Source organism: Mus caroli, unplaced genomic scaffold (genome assembly GCF_978045245.1).
Source record: "Mus caroli unplaced genomic scaffold, Mus_caroli_1 scaffold_3, whole genome shotgun sequence".
NCBI lineage: Eukaryota > Metazoa > Chordata > Mammalia > Rodentia > Muridae > Mus > Mus caroli.
The window spans coordinates 106,468,108-106,491,481 of record NW_028227258.1 but is presented as its reverse complement, the minus strand read 5'-3'; the positions used below and the strand labels follow the sequence as shown (position 1 = coordinate 106,491,481).

Genomic DNA, 23,374 nt, shown 5'->3' with positions numbered 1-23,374 from the left:
AAGGCTGGTAACGTGACAGGAAATGACTACATGTGATCAGGGTGTCTTTCATCTGCATGGATCTCACTTGTTAGCTGTGAACAGCAAGAAGCCAGCTGTGATGATGGTAGGACAAAACTATCAACCTGGGCTGCAGCCAAGGGGGAACTTTTCAGTCTTTGTTGTTGTTGTTTGTTTTGTTTATTTATTTATTTACACTCAATATTTTATTCCCCTCCTGGTCCATCCTCCAACTGTTTAGTCTTTTTTTTTTTTTTTTAACTAGTGATTTTTAATAAGACGTAGCGTTTCCACCAACTGTCAAAAGTGATGGATCTGATTTATAATCAAAACTTTTGTGCTCAGTTGTGAGAATAAACAGAATTATGAGGAGAAAATTAACAAAGAGAAGGAAAATATAAAATACAGAGCTTTCAAGGCAGAGGCAGCTATGCTTTACATGGTATTCCCAGAGGCTCTGAGGGAGCTTATAACAGCACACTGAAAAGATGGATCCTTTGTGAAAACTTGTACATTTATTTAACTAAGTACAATCTCTGAAAATGACCTTGATCCAACCCTTCACCATGGTCTTAAAATGATCTAAAATGACTGCCACACACCCTTTAAATAGCATTACTTAAATAAAAGTCATTACGGGGGGGGGCAGTATTAAGGCAGGGGCATGAAGGACAGGTCTTTGGTAACACACTCTGCATCTTTGTCATAAGAATGACGAGCAATAGAAAGCATCTTAGTCTTTCGAACGGCTAGGGACAGTGTGATCTTTACATTCACAGGGGCGTATTCGCTGCTTGATGAAAGTAACCATCAAAGAGAAAGAATTTACAAAACAGAAATGCTGCTTAAGACTTAAAATTTTATATGCAAGAATTTTAAGTGGTGGTTTGCTCAAAACAAGTGTCACCTAAATAAAATATTTAATATTTACAAAATTTAGTCATTTTGTAACCTTAATAGGCTAATTTTCATAAATCACTGCCCCACTGCAAACCAAGCATTTGACCATGTCTACATCTCCTGTACATCTCCTGTACAAAATCTCCCAGTGACCAGGAGTGAATAAACAGGAAAAGCATAGATAAGAACAACTGAGAAGTGGTAAAAATGCAGCACACTGTGCAGTCTTTTAACTCATTCATTACTTTAAAAGATGTTTCTGTTTCAGTTAGCCAACACAGGTCATACTCTAGGAGAGACGGATTGTGCCCTATTAAGAGGATGATTAGTCCAGTAAATTACGGCTTTCAGATGAAGCCGGCTGTTATATCGCTGTGCTGGGAAGGGGATAGGAGGTTCATTTCAGCACAAGGTAATTATGTGGGGCCAGTGTGTTACCATTTATCATGGCTGAAAGATGACACTCACTGCTAGCCAAGGGAAGCTGCTGCTCAGAGGCCCCCATCTAGATCAATACACCATGAATTTTTTTCCTGGCAAAAAAGTAATTATACAACAGAAACTTCCCAATCAATACCTTCCCAGGCGAACACAGATTCTACTATGTCAGCCATCACCTAAGTCCACCCATTAAATACAAATTAAGCTGCTTTTTTCATGATGTTAGTCATATTTTTCAGTGTTATTTTAAATCTTAACTACTTGTTCCTGATACATAAGAGAGTGCCATTGGCTTATGTTTATTGTTTTCATGGTAATAAAGCACGCCAGGTTTCTCGTGAGTGTATAGTAAGGTATGAAAGTGGTCATAGACCAACTAAGGACTATTGTTTGTTTGTTTGTTTTTAAGAAATGACAATTCCTGTGAAACCCTGTCCACACAGAACACAATGGAGAGCAGTACAGGAGCAGGAGCAACTGTCCAGTCAGGACTATGATCTTCTCTAGCGACTAAGAGCTACAAACAGCATGCTGAATGTTTTGAAATACACATTGTAATTTTTCAATATAAAAACCTATCTTTAGACAGGGCATTAGAAAATGTATAGTTATACACAGGCATTACGTATATACACATATACACACATACACACATGTGGATGAAAACAGATGTTAAAATCATCTAAAAATCCATCAAATTGTCAATTTGACAACTGCTTTCTCTGAGATAGAGTTTAGTCTTATAAACTAATCTAATATATCAGAAAAGGTTAAAGGGCAAGAAAAAAATCACTACTTCGGTGAAAAAAATTTTGACATCCAATTTTCAAGCTGATTTATCAGTGGAAAGCTAAAATGGATAGGCTGCCATTACTGGGGAGCAGCCCGTCTAAGAAAGCTGTTACAAAACCTCCCATTTTGATTTAGCCACATTAATCAATACAAACCTATACTGTTTCAATTTTTAAAACATCGATCTGCTGTAAGCTTAGTTCAGCCACATCTATCAACAATCATAAAATACTCAATATATTTTTAAATACTGGCACAGAAATAAAATGATAAAATGAAATTCAGGTTCGTGATGGTTCATAATTGCTACAAAATAACAGTTTAATCTAGTTAACTAAGAAACCAAGTTACTATTTTCATATGCTAGAAAATTAACTAAGAAACTGAGTTACTATTTTCACATGTTTTCACTCTGTCTGTTCCTCCTTTAATACTAAAAACACCTCCAGTTGTTAAAGATAAGAGCAGAACACTGAAAGAAATTCAGACTTTGCAGTGAAGATATCTGAGGATCAAGGAAGTCTTTTTTTTTGGGGGGGGGGAGGGCGTCCAGACAGGGTTTCTCTGTGTAGTTTTGGCTGTCCTGGAACCCTCTTTGTAGACCAGGCTGGCCTTGAACTCACAGAGATCAGCCTCCCTCTGCCTCCTGAGTGCTGGAACTGAAAGATTGCACCACAGACAGCTTTTTTTGTTTTTATTTTCCCCAGAAGGAAGATTATTTTAAATTTACATATTACATTCAAAATATATGGATTAAATGGTTAATATAATAAGTGTTTTGTTCAAGTCATATGCAATGTTCTTAAAGATAAACGTAGAAAAAAATCAGAATGCTTTATCCCTAAGGTATATCAGTGCATTACAAGTGCTGTATATGAAATGCTATTAAGGGAATGATGACAGTTCTAATATGAAATAATCTTGCCTTGAAAACCGTCCCAATTTATAGCATTCAATTTCATAATCTATAGTGTTTATAAGTGCATTTTATACTACATATTCCTAAAGCATTCTCATTAAAATCTAGCATGTCAATATTATATGATGCTATTACATTTACTGGGTATTTCTACAAAAACTCAGATCAAACAATAGGAAATGACACTGAAAAGCTGAGGGACGTGTGTAAGTGAGGAAGAATGATGCTGCTAACGAAGTCTCTTTTGCCAAAGTGTACATGGCACTGATGAGCCTTGTGTGAAGCCAGCTCAGTGGACACAGCAACATCAAGTGAGTTTTTGGTGTACCAGGCACACATCAAAGAATAAAACATTTCCTGCATACGTGTTAGGTAGAGAAAATATAACTTTCCTTAGAAGCTTTCAATGGATAGGTGGTACGTGTTCCTTAAGGCTCACCTTGATAACGTGATGCATGCAGATAACGCGCAGAGATCAATCAGAGTGAGCATGGGCCCTTCCTAGACTACTTTCATTTCCTTATATGGACAAGCTCCTGGAACTTTAAGGCATATACCATAAACTCTAAACAAGGCCATCTGCCCATTCTGGGTAGCACTGAAATGTACTCCTTGTACCTCAACTTATTTAAAAAAAAATCACACTAATTTTTAATGTTTAACCCAGAAACTTATCATTTATAATTGTTGTCTGGGTAGAAGTTAACACTTACACAAAAGAAATACAATGCTAAAAACTAATATAAATTTATAACAAAATTTTTAATGTTTATCTTTCAGAATAATGAAAAGAAATCCTTAAGATAGGAGATATGTGAACTCAAAGTGACTCTAATTTCCAAAGTCTAAATTTATAACCCCAACTGACCGAAAACTTACTGAAGGTCTTACTATAGCAAAGACTCAAAAAAGGTCTACCTACTCAAAGAACAAAAGTAACTTCACTAGGAGGAGAAAGTGACACAATTTAGGGTTTCAGACAGGGACCAGTGTTAAGAGTGTCATGGGACACTTCTGAGAAACAATGGTATTGATGAGGACAGTGGGTAAGACCTGGTAATGGGTTTAAAGTCTCTGGAATGTGAACTAGCGCAGCCCACGATGTCTCAAGCACTCTGAACTGCGCTCTCCTACATAGTGCCTTGGGAGTAACGTGCTGTTTACTGCAAGTGTGCAACGCCCCCCAAGAGTTCATTAGCGAGGGGCTAATTTACATCAGTATATTACAATCCTGTTTACTTTTCTTTCTAAATTCTGGCCTTTTCTTTGATTTCTTAGCCAGTGGATTCTTTTTTTTTTTTTTTTTAAACAAAGCCCAATTCTAGGTTCCTCTGATATGTATAGTCTTTTAATTCTAAGTCCTCTGAATGATTAAGTTACCAGTATTCATATTAATATAGACTAACACTGTGGTTTGGACCCGAACCCTTTGGTCTGAAAGGTAACGTCTGCTCTGAGTACTGTTCACAGGAGAGTTGAATGTGCATTTTTCCTGGCAAAACTTAAAATTTGAAGTATTTTACAAAAGGAACAAAACTTTCTTTGTTACTTAAATTAACCAGTTTCATTTTTAGTGCAATGTAGAACCTTATACATTTTTTAGTATTATAAACATAATTATTAACCAGATAACAAATAATTACAATACTAAAATTAATTTGTTAAAACCTATCCCTTACAATCAGTCAATTAGAACAAATTCTGATTCTCATTATCTGCTTCCAGGATTTGGGAGAAATGACAAGAAAAATAAATTTCAAGAATTCATTCACTTTACAATCATTTATTGACAACTTTTATGTGTAACCAGTGCTATCTGAAAGACAGTATTTCCTACCCCAGAGGTATTATGCTACGTAAAAGAGTAAGAGAACTACTAACCAGCCTTTCACTCACGAAGCATGTGTTCATCCCTTTAGCTTCCTCACACATAAACATACAAGATCACCCATGCTACTTTGATACATGATGGAGGGCTGGGCATGATGGCAGGCACCTGGGATCCAGTGCTTGTGAGGCTGAGCCAGGACAGGGGTGAGCTTAAAGGCTGTCTGTCGGAGTTTTGTACTGGATCTTGCCTGCCCGCCACACACACACACACACACACACACACACACACGACATATAAAAATGTGTTCTGAATATTACGGTAATGAGTACAGCACAGTGAGGCACAACACAAATAAAAAATCATGAGGAAAAGAACCCACTAGAAACAGGCAATATGTCATCAGGATTTCAAAACTAATATGAATATTAGCTAAGCCTCACATTAATCACCCATAGGTAGGTACTATGTGCTTGTTTCTCTTTCTCTAGGCTCCCATGACCTTGCCTGAACATCCAGTATCATAGAGAAGAATGGCTATCACCTCTGTCATGGCTAAAGAAATATTTTTTTCTGCTTGAGTCCCCATCAATTTAATTTTACAATTGAAGAATAGTAAGAGAAAGATGAACAAAAACTCCCCAATTTTATAAATATAAGAAAATACAAGTAAAATAATTAACATACAAAATAAAAACAGTACAGGGCAGGCTATTTTATGGAGGACTAGTATGTTTACATTCTCTTTATTATGAACTTGCAATTCTGGTTTGGAAGTACCAGAGGCAGGTCGTGACCTCTCAGGATGCATTTTCTTATCTGTAAAATTGAGTTGCAACAGTACAGAGCCAGGCCTAATCGTTGGCTGGGCAATCAAGAGCCTCTTTGATTGAATTTAAACTCTGCTTTCAGTCTTATCTTTTGTTATGATCATTCTCATACTCTGTCCCGGTAAATGGTTAATTTAACGTATCTCAAATATCCCCCATGTTTGAATCCTAGGTCATTCCTGGAACTAGAAATCTGAACTGTTTTTGTTTTTTTTTTAAACTAACACTGCAGGCTAGTTAATAACTCATCCCAATAATAAGCACTGCTTTATAGTAATGTTACCAAAACTAAGGACTGGCATGCTCTCATAGATTAGAGGACAGAACGCTCCATTGAGCTAGGAGCTACTGTCCACAGAGCAGTGGCCTGCTGCATCCTATTGGGGGCAGTGACTGTTAACTAAACTACAGTTAGCTAACAGGACTCTAATAGAGGGTTGGCAAAGTGTACAGTCTAAAAAGCCAATGTACCTCAATCATCAATCTTTGAGAATTAATGTTATAACTCCTCTCCATTCAATTACTGTACCACCACCAGAAAAAAGGGTAGAGAAAAAAACCATGAATGCTTTTGATAAGACATGACAAAATTCTACACATACTCAGTATAAAAGCTTTTTTTTAAACAAAAATTTCATTAGATATTTTCTTCATTTACATTTCAAATGCTATCCCGAAAGTCCCCTATACCCTCCCCCTGCCCTGCTCCCCAACCCACCCACTCCCAAATGACATAAAACAAGGCATGACTTATCCTTAGTCTGATAAAGATAAAAACAAATGTAACAAAGCCTCATAAAATAGCTAAATTATGGTAAACTACTGAAACTTCCCTTGCTATCAGGACACAGAAAGAACCTCCCTGTGCATTCCATGAAACAATACTGTGAGATCTTAGCACAGCAGAACTCAGAGGGCCGGCCGGCCAGTTGGAGAAGAAGCAATGCCGCCAGTGTCTCAGGTGACACTGTGCTCTGTGCTCTTGAGCAGCCAAGAAAATGCCCAGTGCTATGATCCATGAGTGTCTGGCAGGATTACTGCATAAAGATCTACATATGACAACAGCCACATTCTGCTCATCAGTCTCAAACTCACTCTTAAATTAAACACACACACACACATAACTACTACAGCTTCAAAAACAGCAGCAAATCCCTAACGGCAAAACTTATGAAGAGATGTACAGGATCTTCATGCTGGAATCTCCCTACCATCCCCAAGACAACTGAGAGACAACTTCCATGAGCAGAGGAGTTTCAGACACATACACTTGCATACCATTTTTATGAAGCTGCCAATATTCTATAGAGTCAATGAAATTTCAACACTTTTCCCCAGAAGTGCAAAGGTCAGGAAAACACATGACTGAAAATAAGCCAGTTGTCAGGCTTATTTAAAAAATTAGAGCAGGAGTGAGAGAGATGGCTCAGCAGTTAAGAGCACTGACTGCTCTTGCAGAGGTCCTGAGTTCAAATCCCAGCAACCACATGGTGGCTCACAACCATCTGTAATGGGATCTGCTGCCGTCTTTTGGTGTTTCTGAAGAGAATGACAGTGTATTCATATACATAAAATAAGTAAATAAATATTAAAAAGAAAAAAAAGAAGAAAAAGGAGAGAGTCCCTTTTCTTTTCATTAAAAAAAAAAAAAGTTATAGCAATCAAAAGAGCTGGGTTCAAAAGTAGACCAAAGAGGGCTGGAAAGTGACTCAGCAGTTAAGAACACTTGCCGCACTTGCTGAATGGAGTAAGGTTCCCAGTACCGACATATGGTGGCTTATAACAACCCATAACTTCAGCAACAGGGCATCTGATGACCTCTTCTGGCCTCTGTGGACACCCACACTTATTAGCACATGTTCCCACAAAGACATGATTAAAATAAAATAGGCAACTGGGTCAGGGTCCTGAAAAGTAGGTCCAAAACTGATCTTCTTTACACAGGATATACAGTATAACAAAGATGGCCCTTTTAATATATAAGACTGGGACTTACTAGCTGGCAGAAGCACCAACACTGACCTCGCCTCCTGGGCACAGTTCCAAATAGGTCTCAGGTGCAAAGTCAGTGTAAAAAGTGCTACGCTTTGAAAAGAACACTTAGAACATCTTCACAGTTTCCAAGACATTTCCAGAAGCAAAGCAAACTCACTCCAATAAAAGAAGAGGAGACATGGACTGGAAAACCAGCTCAAAACGAAAGGGAAGGTGAGTGGTGGGGAGCAGAATTATGATTGCACTCTTCCATGGAAAGCTCGGCTTCAGAACACTATGACTTGCTACAGAGGTATCAGAATAACAATGGATCAACAGAAGACCCAGTAAGGGGCTGGAGAAGACAACTCAGTGGTTAGGAATGCAGATTGTTTGCAGAGGATCCAAGCTCACAAAACCACATCAGATGGCTCATGATCATCTTTAACTTCTGCTGCCAGGGGCATGCAATTCTTCCAGTCTCCACATGGGTACTTACACCCACAAACACATACAGCACCACAGACATACACACAATTAAACAACAACAAAATAATCTTTTTACAACGGCTGAGCAGAAGACATAAACAACCACCAGACAAATGACACCACTGGTCATTAAAAGCAATACTTGAAGTGTTTAAGTTATAAGAAAATTGTAATTGATAGTATAATGCAAAGTATTATACTGACTGCCAAATGGTTGTGTGGAAAAAGATAGAAGTACAGGGATGGAGAGAAACAGTTTGGAAACTTCAGTAGAAAAACTACGGATGTTTATACTATGGCACAACGATTGCTATCCTAGCTGTTCTTTATATGATAAAATAATAGGAAACATGTACATGAATCATCAGAGCAAACTTATTCATAATATTAAAAATCTGGGCAACAGATAAATTCAGATACACTCATGTAATGTATTTCTAAATATCAATTAATATTAATTGTTCTAAAAAACTTATGCTATCTGGGCTAATGTCTCAAATATTGGACAAAAAACCCCTGGAGAAACAAGTTCATGTTAAGAGATTTTATACATGAATACAAAAGTAGGTAATAAGTATGTACTCTTTAAATTTAGGAAATCGGTTTCAATGCTTAGGTTCCCTCAAGTACAAACAGTTCCTTGTATTTGGCTACCTTTGATGGAACAAGAGAATGGTGGGGGTGTGGTCGTAGAGTTTTGGTAGCCCCATTTCTTCACCTAGGATATCATACAGAAAGTGTCCACTTTTCAATTTCACTATTTATAATGTGTATTTCTTCTGCTCTAGACCACACTTCCACATAAAAGGGGAAGTCCATGTGAAGCCTTCTTCCACTCTGGTCATCTGTAGTGCATTTCACTGCATACTGTAAGCCACCAGAACTCTTAATTTCACTCCCATTATGTGTGTGTGTGTGTGTGTATGTATGTATGTCTAAGAATATGTGCTTGTTGTACATATGTGCATGCGTGTGTGGATGGTGCATTCCTTTGTGCTGGGAGTATGTAGGCCAGATGTCACAATACCTTCCTCAATTACTACTCTTCTTTCTTTCTTTCTTTCTTTCTTTCTTTCTTTCTTTCTTTCTTTCTTTCTTTCTTTCTTTCTTTCTTTCTCTCTCTCTCTCTCTCTCTCTCTCTCTCTCTCTCTCTCTCTCTCTCTTTCTCTCTTTCTTTCCTTCTCTCTCTCTTAATTGGATATTTTCTTTATTTAGATTTCAAATGTTAACCTCTTTCCTGGTTTCCCCTCCAAAGAACACCATCCCCTCATCCCTTCCACCCTCTCCCTGATCACCAACCCACCCACTCCTGCTTCCTGGCATTCCCAAACACCAAAGCATACAGCCTTCATAGGACAAAGGGCCTCTCCTCCCATTGATGTTCGACTAGCTGGATATGTGGCTGGAGCCATGAGTTCCACCATGTGTGTGTACTCTTTGGTTGGTGATTTAGTCCTTGAACACCAATGACTTGTGATATAAGATCAAGAATCGACAAATAGGACCTCATAAAATTGCAAAGCTTCTGCAAGGCAAAGGACACTGTCAAGAAGACAAAAAGGCCACCAACAGATTGGGAAAGGATCTTCACCAATCCTAAATCTGATAGAGGGCTAATATCCAATATATACAAAGAGCTCAAGAAGTTAGACTCTAGAGAAACAAATTACCCTATTAAAAATGGGGTACAGAGCTAAACAAAGAATTCTCAACTGAGGAATACTGAATGGCTGAGAAGCACCTAAAAAATGTTCAACATCCTTAATCATCAGGGAAATGCAAATCAAAACAATCCTGAGATTCCACCTCACACTAGTCAGAATGGCTAAGATCAAAAACTCAGATGACATCAAATGCTGGTGAGGATGTGGAGAAAGAGGAACACTCCTCCATTGCTGGTGGTTTTGCAAGCTGGTACAACCACTCTGGAAATCAGTTTGGTGGTTCCTCAGAAAATTGGACATAGTTCTACCTGAGGACCCAGCTATAACACTCCTGGGCATATACCCAGAAGATGTTCCAACATGTAATATGGACACATGCTCCACTATGTTCATAGCAATCTTATTTATAATAGCCAGAAGCTGGAAAAAACCCCGATGTCCCTCAACAGAGGAACAGATACAGAAAATGTGGTACATTTACACAATGGAGTACTACTCAGCTATTAAAAACAACGAATTTATGAAATTCGTAGGCAGATGGATGGATCTGGAGTATATCATCCTAAGTGAGGTAACCCAATCACTTTTTTTTTGAGAAAGAGTTTCTGGCATTCCCCATGGCTAGACTGATTGGACAGCAAGACCCCAGGGTTACTTCATACCACATGTGACACTTTGGTGTTGGGGATCCAGACACAGGCCCTGATGTTTGCACAGAATGTACTTTACCCATGGAGCCATGTCATCAGCTCTCTGGATCGTATTCTTTATCAGTACACGAACTTTTAAGAAGTTTAAAGCTTAGGCCAAAAAATACCCAAGACTTTTGCAACAAAATCTGTAACCTACATTTCATTTAAAAAAAAAATCTGACCACCCTGAGCCTAGTTTTCAACCCTGAGCCATTTCTCCAGCCCAGATCACATCTTATGCATCAAGAATTTTTATCTTCAGATTTCCCTAGCAAAGTCTTACATCTCTGAAAGCAGGGAACCCCTGAGCTGTAAGGTCAGCTGTAAGATGAAGCAAAACTATACTGACTTCACACAGGCCTTTCCCCAGATACAGTAACACATATATCTGCATGCTCGTTCCAATGATGGGTATATAAATTCCCTTGTCTCTCCAAATATAAACATCTGATCAGCATGTTTTTCTGATCCTAAAGCTATCCTGTAATGGAAATGACTTTAGTTTTTTTGAATAATGCTGTGACATGACTGTCTTTTCAGGTTGCTTCTCTCCACATGGTTAGTGATTTATAAAGTGGTTTAGAATGGCAGACAGCACACAAGAGCTGATGGAGTTCCAAACTTTAGAAGATGCTGAGTTTTCATACCCTACAGTGCCCTGTCCTGCCCTGTTGTGAATGGAGAGGTCAAAGATGGGCATCAGAGTGGCCCTGGAGAGAACTGGACTAGTGAGAGCATCAGAACGTAAGGTTACGTTTCTGTGATGGCAGGAATAAACATTTATTTCAACATAGCACGGTACAGAAAAGCACTGTGTCACGAAAGAAATGTAAAATGACCCTGATAGGACTGGAGGACTGAATAGCTAGAATGCCCAGGCATGGGCCACTAGGATCGGAGGACAGCACATTAAGAGGACAGAGACAGCAAGCTTTACTAATGTCCGGTAATTCAGATATAAAGGACTGAAGAGTTGGACATGTTTCAGATGTCAAAGTTGCACGCTGTAATATACACGGGTAATTAGCAATGATAAAAGTCAGTGCTGTAGTGTTTAGAGATTACTACCATATTTCCAAAGGCGAGGTTCTTCCACTTCCAGCCTTAGCATTTTAAGTGGACCCTGTCATCCTCCCTGGCTTCTGTTTTTGCTAGTCTTCATTCCTCATGGCTGCTGCTGGTTCTCGCTGCTCACTAGATTCATGCTGTGGATCACCAGTAAGCTGCCTCAACTGCAGCTCACTTCCAGAGTTTCCTCAATTCTCCTCAGTCAGAATGCAAAAAAAGTTACAATTTGTTATCTGAGTAGATGCTTGACAATTTTTTTTCTCTTTGAGGAAGCATGGAAACAAAGGGCATGTCTTTGTCACAATCCAACCTATAATTTGTTTTCTTTTAAAAAAAATTGGTTATTTTGTTTATTTACATTTCAAATGTTATCCCCCTTCCCAGTTTCAGTTTCCCCTCCACAAACCCTCTATCTCATCCCTTCTCCCCCCTGCTTCTAAGAGGGTGCTCCCCCACCCACCCACCCACTCCCGCCTCAGCATTCTAGCATTCTCCTACACTGGGGTATCGAGCCTCCACAGGACCAAGGGCCTCCTCTCCCACTGATGACTGACAAGGCCATCCTCTGCTACATATGCAGCTTGGAATCCTCAGCTCTTCTAGTTCAAACTAGAGTAATTTATAAAAGGATTAAAAGAAAAACTAATTAAAACACACTCATAGCACCACAGAATTGGCCTTTTTTTCCCCTGACCAAATCATGTTATTTGGGTTTTGTGCATAGTTACTTGAAATGTCAAAAGCTCTAAATAAGCAAGAATTAAGCTCACAAAAATGTTTATAGATCTATAAATCCTGACTGTGCAGTTAAATTCCAAGTAGTTTACACTGAAGGAAAAAAAAACAACTTTCTCCAAAATGTTTTCATTCCACAAAGACTGAAGTATTCAAGGGCAGTCACACAAATAGGCAATCATTAGACAGCAACTTGATGATGCTTAAGGACTCTGTACTTTACAGCAGGGCCCACAAAGGAAAGATAACGCGGCATTAAGTAAAAGTGATCTGCTCAGCTGCTGCTACAGAACCATTAGATAATGGGAATAGTGGAGAATTCTTCTTTCCCTGTTGCATAGTTAACCAAAGGCAAATGTAACAATGAAAGTGATGAAAATAAAAGTTTGTGATTTATAATATCCAATAAATCCCAGACAAACCAAATCCTGTTTCTTATACCTGTACCCAAGGAGAAAAAGAAATCTAACATTTCAACTTCTCAAGGAACAACTTCCATTGAACTGTAAATGACAGAGAAGCAGACTAAGTAGGGTAAGTATAAACCAAGAAAGATAGGCAAGGGAGTGAAATGGATGCTAGATTTGCTATTTTTCTAACAACACATTCAAGGCAACTTGTTTTAACAAATCTCAACTTCTGTCCCTTCTTACAAGTTCCAAGCTTACAAGCATGGATTTCATGGGTGTAGCACCTGAGCGCAGACATTTACCTGCCACTCTGCTCATACCTGCAGATGGCAAAACGCTGATGCATAGACCTTATTGTTACACATGTATTTGGGGAAAGTAAGGAGTAAAACATGTAAATGTCTGTTTAACCATGATGAGCTCAAATTCAGGGAGAAAAATAAAGTCAAAGTCAAGAGAATGACATGACAGCAGATTTTTACACATTTTCTAAGACTGGCTTTGACTGGCTTTTGTAAAACAACTGCACAGAAATATTAGCCTTCAAACTTTGACAAATTTCTCAAAAATTAGTTGAGCAAGTTAACAAGATATGAATGTTGTCTATGTGGTGCCTGCAGGTGAGATGCCTCAGGCAAAGAGACCAGACTGAGGGGCTTGGACTTGAGACAACCTAGAACCAATAGGAGATATGAGATGGAATCCCAGAGCTTCCTGAATCTAAAATTCTGCTGGAGGCTCTAACTCAGAACTTGGAAGGACTAAACACAGACTATGATTGCTAAAGAAGATATTAATTAGGCTGATAGGCACATTATTCAGTGGAGAGATTTAAAAAATTTGTACCATTTTCTTTGTTTTTAAATTATTTTATTTTTTACACTCCATATTCCATTCCCGCCCCCCTCCACTGACTGCTTCCGCTTCCTCCCCACAAACCCTGTTTCCACGTGGATGTCCCCACTCCCTACCCCACCTGACCTCTAAACTCCCTTGGGCCTCCAGTCTCTTGAGGGTTAAGTGCATCATCTCTGAATGAACACAGTCGCGGAAGTCCTCTACTGTATGGGTGTTGAGTGCCTCTTATCAGCTGGTGTACGGAAATCAACCTGGAGGTTCCTCAGAAAACTGGAAATAGATCTACCTGAAGACAGAGCTATACCACTCTTGGGAATATACCCAAAAGATGTCCCACCATGCCACAGGAGCACGTATTCTATGTTCATAGCAGTCTTATTTATGATAGCCAGAAGCTGGAGACAACCTAGATGTCCCACGACAGAAGAATGGATACAGAAAATGTGGTTCATTTACACAGTGGAATATTACTCAGCTATTAAGAATGAGGAAATCCTGCGTTTTGCAGGCAAATGGATGGAACTAGAAAATATCATCCTGAGTGAGGTAACTCAGACCCAAAAGGACATGCATGGATTACAGGGATGGAAATGGAGAGGAGCCTGAGGAAAAGAAGGTCCAGTGACAGGCCCAAAGGGGGATCCAGCTCAAGGGGAAGTCCAAGGCCTGACACTATTACTGAGGCTATGGAGCACTCACAAAAAGGGATCTATCAAATCTGCTCTCTCAAAGATCCAACAAGCAGCTGAAAGAGTCAGATGTAGATATTTGCACCCAACCAATGAACAGAAGCAGCTGATCCCTTTTGTTGAATTAGAGAAGGCTGAAAGAAGCTGAGGAGAAGGGTGGTCCTGTAGAAGGACCAGCAGTCTCAATCTGGACCCCTGATATATCTCAACACTGGACTACCACTTTCTTTAAAAACAAAAACTGGAATATGTTCCTACAGTGATTAACACTTACAGATGAACACCTAACTACTGAAAAAAAAGTTTTTTTTTTGTTTGTTTTTGTTTTACCTTTAACAATAGTAATAGTAATGATAACAAAAGAGTAGTCAGAGAAGTTTTACAAGTTGTGGTTGAATTTATTCTTTTCTGGCCCCAAGGCTGATACTGTTTTTCTTGGAAAGCTTTTTAAAAATTATTTATTTAATTATTTCTATTTTATGTGCATTGATGTTTTGCCTGCATGAATGTATGTGTGAAAATGTCAGATATTCTAGAACTGGAGTTATTGACAGTTGTGAGCTGCCATGTAGGTGCTGGGAATGAGCACTTCTGGGAGAGTCCTCTAGAAGAGGACCTCGGGAAGACCAGATGGTTCTCTTAACCACTGAGTCATCTCTTCAGTCCCCAGAAAACTTCTACAAATGGAAAAAACTCAGGAAAATTATGGCTACTAGGTACTCTAACCATGCATCCATAAATACTTACAAAAGATCCAAGTTAATACATGTAATTTTTTTAATGACAGTAATAAGTATGTAAACCATAAATCAAATAACTAGAACTCAGAATAGTATATATACCATTACATCTTGTGTAAAATTTTGGGGCTAGACACATGGTGAGGAATTTTGGGATGAGTGTGTGTGTGTGTGTGCAGTTGTTTTGTTTTAGTGATAGGGTCTCATTCATGGTAGCCCTGGCTGGCTTAGAACTTATTTTATAGACCAGTATAGCCTTCTGCCTGCCTTTGTATCCAGTGTGCTGAAATTGAAGATGAATGTCACCATTCCAGTTGGTGGAGAGTATTTTTTGATTAAAAAAAAAAAAAGAAACCAAACATATTTACACTAAAAAATAAAACAGTAAAAATGCTGACATGTTAATTTCCTTTTAAATTTATTATCATTTTGTAAAGGCCATTTATTTTGTGAAGAACTGAAAAAAATTAAGCCAATATGCTGGGTACAAAATTAACTCAAGGAAATCAGGAATGCTCTTCTATACAGGTAATAAATGGGCTGAAAAAGAAGTGAGGGAGACAGTTCACTTTACAATAGCCACAGTAATATAAAATATCTTGGGGTAACTCTAGCTAAACAAGTCAAAGATCTATATGATAAGAACTTCAAGTCTCTGAAGAAAGAAATTGAGGACCATATCAGAGGATGAAAAGATCTCCCACGCTCATGGGTTGGTGGGAATAACATAGTAAAAATGGCCATCTTACCATAAGCAATCTACAGATCCAATGCAATCCTCATCAACATTCCAACACAATTAGTTAAAGATCTTGAAAGAACAATTCTCAACTTCATATGGAAAAACAAAAAACAAACAAACAAGCACAATACAGAATAACTAAAACAATCCTGAACAATAAAGAATTTCTGGAGGTCTCACTATCCTTGATTTCAATTTGTATTATAGAGCAATAGTAATAAAAACTTCATGGTACTGGTATAGAAATAGACAATGGAATGGATGTGAAGACCCAGAAATAAATCCACATGCCTATGGACACTTAATTTTTTGATGAAGAAGTCAGAACCATACAATGGAAAAGGGACAATATCTTCAACAAATGGTGCTAGTCTAGCTATATGTCTGCACGTAAAAGAATGCAAACCTGTACAAAACTGAAGTCCAAGTGGATCAAATACCTCAACATAAAACAAGATACAGTGAATTTAATATATCAGAAAGTGGGGAATAGCCTTGAACTCATTGGTGCAAGAGACAACTTCCTGAACAGAACACTAATGGCTCAGGCTCTAAGGTCAACAATTAATAAATGGGGCCTCATGAAACAGAAAACCTTCTGTAAGATAAAGGACATCATTAATAGGACAAAATGACAGCCTACAGATTGGGAAAAGCTTTTTACCAATCCTACATCTGACCCAGGGCTAATATCCAAAATATATAAAGAACTCAAGAAGCTAGACAGCAACAATCCAAATAACCCAATTGAAAAATGGCCTAAACAGAGCTAAATAGAAAATTCTCAACAGAGGAATCTCAAATGGCCAAGAAGCACTTAAAAGAAATGTTCAATGTCCTTAGTCATCAGCAAAATGCAAATGCAAATGATTCTGAGTTTCTACTTTACACTCATCAGAATGTCTAATATCAAAAACTCAAGGGAAAGCACATGCTGGTAAAGTCGTGGAGCAAGAGGAAAACTCCTCCACTGCTGGTGTGAGTGAAAACTTGTAAACTACTCTGAAAATCCTCTAGTCAGGCAAGACTTCCAGTAGAGGGATCAGAACAGTATTTCACCCAGAAAACTCTTGACACAAAATGTGTCCTGCCTACAAGAAGTACATGGACAAAGAGAGAGCAGAGATGGAGGTATATCCAACCAAGACTGTCCAAAACTGAGACCCATCCCATGGACAAGAACCAATCCCTGACAATATTCATGATACTCTGTTAATACCTGAAGACAGGACCCCACTATAACTGTCCTCTGACAGGCCCTACCCAACAGCCAATGGAATGAGATGCAGAGACCCACAGCCAAACAACAGATAGAACTTGGGGAGTCTTATGGAATAGTTGGGTGAAGGAGTGAGGAATCCAAAGAGGAGAGGGATTCCATTTAAAGACCAATAGAATAAACTAACATGAATACTTGGAGGTTCCCAGAGCCTGAATCACCAGTCAAAGGGCAGGCATGGAGCTGGACCTAGGTCTCCTGCACACACATGGCATATGAGCTGTTTCGTCTTCATGTTATTCTTCCTAGAACTGGAGGAAGGGCTGTCCCTGAGTCTGTTGCCTGCCTACCTGTGGACCACATATCCCTGAATGGGCCTTGTCTGAAGACTATGTGCCTAGTCCTGCAGTGACATGATGTGTCATGAGGGTGGAATGGGGAGATTTTCATGAAGGGGGAATGGGAGGTGAGCTGAACTAATACTCAGATGCAGAGTGAATAATTAAATAAGTTTAATATAAAACCCCCAAAACAACAACAACAACAAAAACCTTTACTTCATGACTTTGAGAAGACCAAAACTGGAAGCTTTCTCAGCTGCCACATCCAAGGCCATGAGTTGCTGCTGCTACAGCAGCTATGGTGTCAATAATTAACACTGTGGACACCTCTCATGAGGACATGATTCCTGATGCACAGATGGACTATTATGACACCTGCCTAGCAACCTGCTCCTAGGATAGATCCGTCAAAATTTTTGATGTGCAAATTAGAGGGCAGATCCTCATCATAGACCTCAGAGGACTAGAAGGGCCAGTGTGGCAAGTGGCCTGGGCCCACCCCATGTATGGCAATATCCTGGCTTCCCGTTCCTTTTACCAGAAATGAGAAAATGAGGAATGAGGAAAACAGCCCTTGGGAGAAGACCCATGAGCACTCAGGACAGGACTCCTCAGTGGACTCTGTTTGCTGGGCCCCTCATTACAATGGCCTGATCCTGGTCTATGGGAGTTAAGATGGGGCCACCTCACTGCTGACCTACATAGGAGAAGGCCAGTGGGAAGTGAAGAAGATTAACAATGCTCACATGATTGGCTGTAATGCTGTCAGTTGGGCTCCAGCTCCTGTGCCTGGAAGCCTTATAGACTAACATCAGGACAGAAACCTAATAACATCAAGAAATTTGCATCAAGTGGCCGTGACAACCTCATCAAGCTGTGGAGGGAAGAGGAGAATGGCCAGTGGAAGGAGGAACAAAAGCTAGAGGCACACGGAGTCTGGGTTTGAGACTTTGCCTGGGCCCCTCCATTGGCTTGCCCACCAGCACCACTGCCAGCTGCTCTCAGGACAATCGAGTGTTTATTTGAATCTGCCATGGTGCCTCAGGCAATATGTGGTAACCTAAACTCCTACACAAGTTCAATGATGTGGTGTGGAATGTGAGCTAGTCCATCACAGTGAACATCCTGGCTATGTCAGGTGGAGGCAATAAGGTGACCCTGTGGAAAGAATCTGTGGATGGACAGTGGGTGTGCACCAGTGATGTTAACAAAGGCCAGGGTTCTGGGTCAGCCTCCATCACAGAGGCCCAACATAACGAGCAGTGACAACATAGGCAGCCAGGCCTTCCTGTTACCTATTCTGGAACAACCTCTAAACAACTGGGAAGAAGAGTCCCAGTGCTACCAAGATTCCAGACCCAGGAGTGCCCACACAGGCAACACTGGCTGTCCATCTGCCTTACTGGGATTCCACATGTTTAGTAATTTAATGTCCAGCTGAAAGTATTCATGGAAGGAACAAATAACTATTATTTTTAAATATTTTTGGCCATTTTTAACTATCTTTTGGTTCAGGCTATTTGCAAGCTAATAAAATCATATTGAAAAGAAAAAAAAAAAACAAAAAAAGAAGGCCAAAATGTAAATCTGTCTTAAAACAGTAATACACATTATTTATTTAAAATTTACCTCTTAATGACAGACTGCTAAATGCAGCAAATGCTGTCAGAAAGTAGGTTACAAATCAAAACAACAGGTTTGTAGTGAGTAGTAGGTGTGGGTAAGTGCTTTGGGAATACTTCCTGTCCAGCCAGCTTATCACACTGCTAATTCCTAAGGCTGAAACAATCATTACTGAACTCCTCCAATAGAGAAGTCTATGGGAATGCTACCCTGTCAAGGTTGCAGAATTAAGTGAACAGCAATAACAATAAACAAAGACTTTTTCTTGTATTCCAAAGGGTTCTGCCCAGTTATTTAAAATGCCATAAGCACAAATAGTCTTCTCTCTACAACGTTTTCAGGACAAATGACTTCAAATACAGCACTTTAATGCAAAGACACTGTTCAAGTAGCAGGCAAAGCTGAGTTACTGACAAATAACAACTGTTCACAAGCAGAATATTAAAACACATGTCACAATCTAACAAGGGGGTTTAGTGTACCTACAACATCACACTACTGCAAACTAACTTATTCAATTTATTTGTTTATTTTTCCTTTCATTCATAAGTAAAAATATGCATAGTTACAAAATAGTATAATATTTATACAGAAAAAAACCCGCCACTGAAATTCAGATTCTTAAATCTTTAATATAGCTTTCATATTAGATTGTAAAGGGTTGAGCACACCGTTCCAAGGAATTTAGGTATGTAATTGAAACTATCCATACCCAAAAGTAAGAGTATGAAAGTCTTAAAATAGTCAACATATCATGCAAATCTTTAATGACTCCAAAAACCACAGAATCCAGGGTCTGCTGGCTATATTCCTTGACAGCATTGCTTTAGAGCTCTGTGAATGTTTACTTTCTAACTGCATTAAGGACTAGAGGTTGGGATAGACTCATTCCTTTTTAAAGACGCTCCTCTTACATTAAAAGGAGACCTAGCACAGAAAACAACATTTGGACTCAATGCAGAGATCAGTGGACCGTGGAGATTCCAGATGAAATGGATACACCACAGCTCCTGTGTCTATGGCTGAAAGGACATCATGTATGAGGGGACAGAAAACCTCTATGAGCTGGGATACCAGAAAGTAGAAATGGCTGTAGGAACAAGACAGGAAAGATGGCAGTATCAGTATATGCTAATGGGGAGGGGGGGAATCTCACCGAGTCCCTGTAGAAAGAATTGCAGGCAACTAATAACTGCTGAGGGGGTGGGGGAGGGAGAGAAGGGAGAGAGAGAGAGAGAGAGAGAGAGAGAGAGAGAGAGAGAGAGAGAGAGAGAGAGAGAGGAACAGGAGAGAGAGAGAATGAATATTCACCTCTGGAAGGCTTGAGCCCCCTGTTATCCAATGCAATATGGTCATTCCTGAAGCCAGATATACACTAACAACTAAAAAGGACTCAGTAGATTGCATTTTTATATTCATCCATATTTATTTAATCAAAGAATAAGAGGCTATCAATTTGAGAGGGACATAGAGGGAGTTAAAGGGGGGGCACTAGGGGAGGGTCTGGAGGGAGGAAAGGAAGGGTTTTTTTTATTAGATATTTTCTTTATTTACATTTCAAATGTTATTCCCCTTTCCTAGTTTCCCCTTCTGAAAATCCCCTATCCTGCCCCGCCCCCAACCCATCCACTCCCTCTTCCTGGTCCTGGCATTCCCCTATACTGGGGCATAGAACCTGGGAGACGACCAAGGGCCTCTCCTCCCATTGATGATGAATTAAGTCATCCTCTGCTACACATGCATCTGTAGCCACAAGTGCCTCCATTTCTTTTCCTTTCCTTTCCTTTCCTTTCCTTTCCTTTCCTTTCCTTTCCTTTCCTTTCCTTTCCTTTCCTTTCCTTTCTTTTACAATTTTGTATTAGATATTTTCTTCATTTACATTCTTTTCTTTTTTTTTTTTTTTTTTTTTTTTTTTTCGAGACAGGGTTTCTCTGTATAGCCCTGGCTGTCCTGGAACTCACTTTGTAGACCAGGCTGGCCTCGAACTCAGAAATCCACCTGCCTCTGCCTCCCGAGTGCTGGGATTAAAGGCGTGCGCCACCACGCCCGGCTCTTTTCTTTTCTTTTACAATTTTTTATTAGATATTTTCTTCATTTACATTTCAAATGCTATCCTGAAAGCCCCTATACCCTCCCCTCGCCCTGCTCCCTGACCCACCCACTCCTGTTTCCTGGCCCTGGCATTCCCCTGTACTGGGGCATATAATCTTTGCAAGACCAAGGGCCTCTGGAAGGAAGTTCTATAATTCTATTTTGATTAAAATATGTAAATGAATAAATGTAAAGAACATATATTGAGCATCTGTTCTATGTAGAGTACTATGCCTTGGGTACAGAGTTAAAAGTAAAATCCACAATCCAGGTAAAAGAAATTATATGACATAAGGGTCATGAAGCTCAAAGGTGACAAATTCAGAGACTGATAAAGGACAAAGAGTGTTAATTTGATAAAATTGATCAGAGGATGGTGGTCTGGGGAGACACTTGAGTCTGAAGAGACTAGAAGAGGAGACAACACACAAAACAACGTTAGCCTGCTCACAGTGCAGGTAGTATGGCTGCACTAGGGCTAAGTTGTGAACTAAGAAGTTACACATTATGACAAGAGGTCAGACAGACAGGAGGGGAACCAGAGTAATGAAGGAAGCACGGAGTTGTGCTAAGCAGTCCAGAAAAATGAACTTTAATAAAACACAGCCACTCCACTGGCAAACATGCTTTTCACTGTCCCCAGTGATGACACAAACCTTTTAATGTACAATTAATTATATTTCTTGATGAATTAAAATGGTAAATGTAAGAACCATTTTTCTTGCATTTATAAAGTGTCTCTGATTTACAGTATGTACAATATTTATATCCAATGTACAAAATGTTAAAGCTGACAATTATATGAAAAGTCAAATCTCTGTAAAACATTCATTTGTTTGTTCATATTTGTTTGTGTGTGGGGTGTGCACGTGTATGCGTGTGCATGTGCACATGTAGAGGTCAGTTGTGTGTTAGTTGTTTCTTTGCACCACATGGGCTCCAGGGGTCAAATGCAAGTGGGAGCATTTCTCATTGAGCCATCTCATCTCATTGACCCCAAAAGCTACATCTGTAACAACACAAGGTAGCATTCAAAAGCAAGGTTTTCTTCATAATATTTTACTACATAATGATGAATTTGTGATTTTCACTGGAAGACAGGTTAAGTGCCACTGGGTTTGCACACAACAGTTTAATGAAAACTTTGATGGCCAGTCTCATTTCGGCACAATGGTTTTGGCTTTTGTTGGATGAAGTTTCTTCTTCATTGGTATATTCCCTTCTGGAGGGAGGCCCTTGGAACTCAGGAAGTAGACAAAACATACCACGGATAGGAAGCTCCTGAAGTATAGAGGGCTCACAGGCCCTTCTCAACAGTTTTATGTATAGTGACTGACAGTTACTGGGAAGAGAAAGCCTCAGATCTGCACTCTGTTTCCAGTTGTATAGGGAGCTGCAAGAACACAGCTTGCAGGAGTCACTGGCCTCAGCTAAAAAGGCCTCACCTAGGCTCCTGTTAACACCCCTAATTAACTCACAGCCAGCCACTAAGCTAGATTTGGCACAACTGTTTCTTTAGTGTGCCGTTGGTGCCTTATCTGGGGCGAATAGGCATGTGTTCTCGGCACTCGAGAAGGAATTGCTTGGCATGTGGAACAGGTGATGAGACATGTAACTGAGACTCATCTGTCTGAGGGAGGAACACTGCACAGTTCTGATATGGCCTCATGTGGCATGATGTGCAGATCGCCGACACAGTAGCAGCTGCATGTTCTCCTCTTGAAAGGTGATAGGATATGCAGTCAAGTGTGAGCTGACTGAGAGTGGAGCATCCTTAGGGGCAACACCAGAGTGGTAGATCTCACTGATTAATGGAGACTGCCTTGAAAACACAGAGCCTTTAGTATGGGAGAGCCATAGTATGGCTACCATAGTATGGTTATCATGAATGTCAAGTACTTGGCTTTCATTTTTAAAGATGTTACCCTACAGTATTACCTTAAATACAAAAGCACTACTGTTTTCTCATCTCTGTCTTGTAATTATAAGGTCAGGACAGACTTCCAAGACTCCTCCAACAGAATCCCTTATCCCAGAATGTTTCACAGTAGCATCCTATCTACAGTCCACAGATTGCCATACTGCTGGAAATTTAATGAAAACATGGGATGGGCTCAAGGAAAGAGAGGTATGTGAAAAGTGACACCAGCAATCTAAACACAGGAACCTTTTCATTAATTACTTTTTAGATCACTGTGTACACAGAAAACCCAACCAAACCACAACATCTTATATGTCCATACACTTCAGAAAACAGAGAATTTATTTGTTATAAAAGACTAAATTTGTTTAGATTGTGCTAAGGCAACATATAATTTGAGATGAAAAA

At 39.5% G+C, this 23,374-nt stretch overlaps 1 protein-coding gene and 1 pseudogene across 4 annotated transcripts in view; one reads left to right on the top strand and one right to left on the bottom strand.

The window, feature by feature from the left end:
- Nbea (neurobeachin) overlaps positions 1-23,374 on the bottom strand; it is a 539,067-nt gene that overhangs the window by 203,162 nt on the left and 312,531 nt on the right. The window lies entirely within an intron of this gene.
- LOC110291568 (protein SEC13 homolog pseudogene) lies at positions 17,630-18,597 on the top strand (annotated as a pseudogene).